A 4,949-nucleotide genomic window follows, 5' to 3' on the forward strand; every position below is an offset into this window, starting at 1 on the left:
TTTTTTTGTTTGTCACTATTACATGTCTGAATTTTAAATCAGTTTTTTAGACTGGTGGTTCATATCCATCAGCTTATTCAACTTTAGTACCAGTCTCATCCCCAGCAGCTTTTCCAGAACTACTACCCTCACCATGAAGCTCCATGAGCTTTTCCAATTCACACTTGGGCTTCTTCATCATTTTTACTTTTCTAACAAAGACATCATGGAGTGGATAAATAGATTGGCAAGCCTTTTCTATGTCTTTTTCCATATGCTGCTTGAAATTGATTTAGTGATTAATTCAAGTCATTTGTCTACACCTCTTGGGTCATGATTTCCATCATCTTTTTCCAAATTTAGCAGATCTGTTGGTGCTCAACCTAAGAGGTCTTCTAAATCTGACTGTTGTGATTTTTAGTAAAACCAACACAAAATAGATAAAGCAAATAACCAACAGTAGTCTTGACAACAACATGAGCTTCAATCAGGGTCTGCCATTTTTTGACCACGGAGCACATTCATCACAGTTTAAGATTAGTCAGGCAGTTTTTGTCCTGAACATCCTCAGTAGCAGCTTGTATTTTCTAAATGCAACTTCATCATTCTGCAGGATCAGCAAAGCTTAGTTCAAAAACACTACCCTCAAGGCCATTAGATGCAAGTTTGGATCCTTGAGTTCTTATAGCTAGTATATTTAGAATATTTCTAATACTGAACATAGCTGGTGCTTTCACATCATACCAATCTTTCTTAGAAAATGGATCGAAAAAAAAAAAAAAGAAAATGGATCGACCCTTTCTTTTTGACTCCCTTCTGGCCATCTTTTGTAAGGTTCTTGTTTTTTCCAACCACCATGATGCTGTTCAGGGAGCCAAAAGGCTTAATTATGATAGCTTTTTAATAAGGTAACCTGTAAGGCAAATTTTTCCACCTTGTTCTTCTTCATAAGTATATTTATGGCTCTTACATATAAATTATATAGTTTGACAATTTACACATACACAAACACACACTTATTTCATTTGGATTTTGGCTGGAATTGCATTGAATTTACAAATCATTTTGGGAAAAAATTATTTTTAAAAATATTGAGTCCTATAATCAAGAAGTATGATCATTTACTTAGATTGGGCTGTACAGTGTTGTAGACTTCCAGGGTTGTCTTTCTCACCCAAAGATTCACTTAGATCTTTTCTCCTTTATGCTACCTTCTTATTTCTGAGATTAATGAGAATGTTTTCAATATATCAAATTAAGAATAATGTTAGCTTTCTGAGATTAATGAGAATGCTTTCAATATATCAAATTAAGAATAATGTTAGCTGCTGTATTTGGCCTGTAACCTTTATCTGGTTAGAATGGCCCTTTTTATTTGTTTATTAAGAGGTTTTAAAATTCAAATTGTTGAATTTAATCAAACACAGTTTATTTTTAATATTAAACTAAACCTGGATTTGTGAGATAAACTCATCCTGGTAATGATGTATTATCTCCTTTGCATACTGTCAGGTTCCATTTTCTAACTGAACTTATTTAGGATTTTCACTAAGGTCATGACAGGTCGTCTATTGTCTGAGGTTATACTGATAGCAAGGTTATACTAGCTTTATTTTTTTTTTATTTCTTATTTTTTTAAGACTTTATTTATTCATGAGACACACAGAGAGAGAGAGAGAGAGAGAGAGAGAGAGGCAGAGACACAGGTGGAGGGAGAAGCAGGCTCCATGCAGGGAGCCCAAAGTGGGACCCGATCCTAGGTCTCCAGGATCACGCCCTGGACTGAAGGCGGCGCTAAATCGCTGAGCCACCCGGGCTGCCTTTATTTTTAAAAAGTTAGGAAGTTGACTTTAAAAAAAAAAAAATTATTTATTTATTCATTCATGGGAGACACACAAAGAGAGAGAGAGAGACAGAGAGGCAGAGACACAGGCAGAGGGATAAGCAGGCTCCATTCCCGGGAGCCCGACGCGGGACTCGATCCCAGGCCTCCAAGATCACACGCTGGGCGGAAGGTGGCGCCAAACTGCTGAGCCACCAGGGCTGCCCAGATCTTTTTCTATTCACTTACATAATTTGTATACTACTGGAATTGTAAGGTCATTCACTGATAGAACTCTGGGTTTGAAGCTTGCTTTGCACAAAGATTTTATTTTCTTTATTTTTTTATCTTTTAAATAAAGATTATTTATTCATGAGAGACACAGAGAGGAGGCAGAGACATAGGCAGAGGGAAAGCAGGCTCCTCACAAGGAGCCCAATGCGAGACTTGATCTCGGAATACCAGGATCATGCCCTGAGCCAAAGGCAGGCGCTAAACCACTGACCCACCCAGGTATCTCTGCACAAAGATTTTAATTTACTAACCATTTATATTATGGTTAATGAATGGTTTAAATTTACTAACCATTTATATCATGGTTACTACATTAGGAGTTATGGAACTACTATTCAGATATTCAATTTATTCTTGAGATAGGAAGAACTTCTGCAGGAAATCATATTTTCTAAAACTATCAATTTTAATCTAATTTTCAAAAACTTTAGCATAAATTTATCTTTTTAATGTTGGAAGCATTTCTAAGCCCTCCTTCTCACTTCTACTATTGTTTATTTGTGCATTTTTTTTAAACCAACCTTGCTAGAAGTTTGCTTTTAGTATCCTTTTACTTGAGCCTTGTACAATTGTTTACTATGTCATTTTCTTCTCTTATTGTTTCCTTCTGTTTTGTTCATTCTGCTGTTTCTTTTCTTCTTAAGTTTTATGCTTTCAGCATTCATTTTTAGCCATTCTTCACTAATAGGAGCATTTACCACAGTAAGTTTCCCTCTAAGCTCTGTTTAGCAGTTTTTCAGTTATAGAACTTCCATTTCACTTTGTGTTTCTAGTTTCCATTTTTCTGTTGAGCTTCCCCATCTGTTCAGTCACACCTCTAAGGGAAACTCCATCTTTTTCTTTAAATTCTTGAACATATTTATAATAACTGCTTTAAAGTACATATCTATCTAGTCCAACATCCACGATCATCTTTGTTTCTACTATTTTTTCTCTTAATGGTCATATTTCCCTTCTTCTTGAGTTACTTGTCTAGTAATTTCTCCCTTGTGTAGAACAATTTTAGCTGCTACACTGTGAAGAACTGTATTATATTTATTTAAAGTATGTTGAGTTTTGTTCTGGTAGGCTGTTCATTACAGTGTTCACCTTGATCCTATTCTGGTTTTGTCATACTCCTAGGGCATGTGATAAGATCTCTCTAGTGTGAATGGATCGAAATTCCACATTCTTCCAGCACTGACATTTGTGTTAAGTTCTCAGTCACTACTGGTAGGTCTCACCTGGGCTCACTTTACACATATGCAAACACTTAGCCATACTCCTAATGATAACCTTCCCACAGATCTTTGAGATTCCCTCCTTCACAGCTCAACCATCTAAGGTATAGTGATCCACAAATTGCAGCCATCTCAGCAGCCTTGCTCCCAGGACCCTGGGATCATGACCTAAGCTGAAGACAGATGCTTAACTGACTGAGCCACCGCAGGTGCCCCAAGTTTCAGGTTTTAATGTTGCAGTAATGCTACAGAAAGAATTAAGTCTGAGTTCTAATCCTGACGGTACCACTTACTATCTGGCTTTTTTTTGTTTGTTTTTAGAGTTTTCAATGTTCAGAATCTCAATTTCCTTATCTACACAGTACAGATAAACACAGAATAAGCCTTCATTTAAATTTTTTCCTTCTCTTTGTAATTTTATTAGAGTTCTTTGAACACTGTTTTTCAAAAGTATTCTACTTCAAAAAATATATATTCTGCAATTTTTTTTTAAATATTCTGCAATTTTTGGGTAGAATGTTTTATATATGCCCATGAAACAAGCATATTAGTTTGTTTTGTTCAAATTTTTTATAATCTTGTCAATTTTGCTTTTTTGTGTGCTTGATGTATCACTGAGAAATAGGTGTTGAAATCTCTTATTATGATTATAGGATTTGTCTCTAACTCCTTGTTCCTGGTGATTTGCTCCTTTTATCATATCTAGTGATCCTCTTTAGTCATGCTTTTTGCTTTAAAATCTTACATTTTCTGGTATTCATAGATTTATACTAGCTTTGTTTTGCTTAGTATTTACCTGATATATATTTTATACTCCTTTATTTTCAATGTTTCTATATTCTTATTTTTTAATTTTTTTATATATTCTTATTTTTAACTCTATATTTTGCAAAGATTAAAAAACCATTTGTAGACATTCAGTTCAATCCTGTTTCATTACTATGAAACAGGTATCCCCTAGCAACATGTGCTAATAATAGCTTGTGATAAAATACACTTCATCCTTCATAATAGTTTTCTCCTTTTTTGTTCCATTGTGGAAATTGATACAACACAGGGAAGATGGGTAGCTCAAGGGAAGGAAGTTACTGAGTTATTAGAAAAATAAAGTATAAGAAATGAAGAAAATTCAAGCTATGGGAGTGATCTTCAGATAAAATTAGATCTTACATGAGAGATCTAAGGATAAAAGAAAAGTTAAGGTTTTACAATCTATAAGAAAGAGGAGAAAAAGCAAAAGGAAAAAAAAAAAAGAGGGATTCAAAGTGTTCAATTTAAAGCTGGAACCAGGACAACACTTAAGATCTGACCTAAAAGGATCTGAAATACCCAAGAATAGGAAGGTAAAAGACCACTGAAAGGCTTAAATATCAGGGCGCCTGAGTGATTCAGTCAGTTAAGCATCTGCCTTCAGCTCAGGTCATGGTCCTGGGGTCCTGGGATTGAGCCCCCTGCGTCAGGCTCCCTGCTCAGCAGAGAGCCTGCTTCTCTCTATCCCTCTACTCCTCCCCCTGCTTGTGCTCTCCCTTGTACACTCTATCTCAAAGAAGGACAGGACAAGGACAGGACAGGACAGGGAAAGGGAAAGGGAAAAGCAAAAGGAAAGGGTATAAATGTCACCCAGAATTTAAAAA

This window comes from Vulpes lagopus, chromosome 6, assembly GCF_018345385.1.
Source record: "Vulpes lagopus strain Blue_001 chromosome 6, ASM1834538v1, whole genome shotgun sequence".
In the NCBI taxonomy this organism is placed as follows: domain Eukaryota; kingdom Metazoa; phylum Chordata; class Mammalia; order Carnivora; family Canidae; genus Vulpes; species Vulpes lagopus.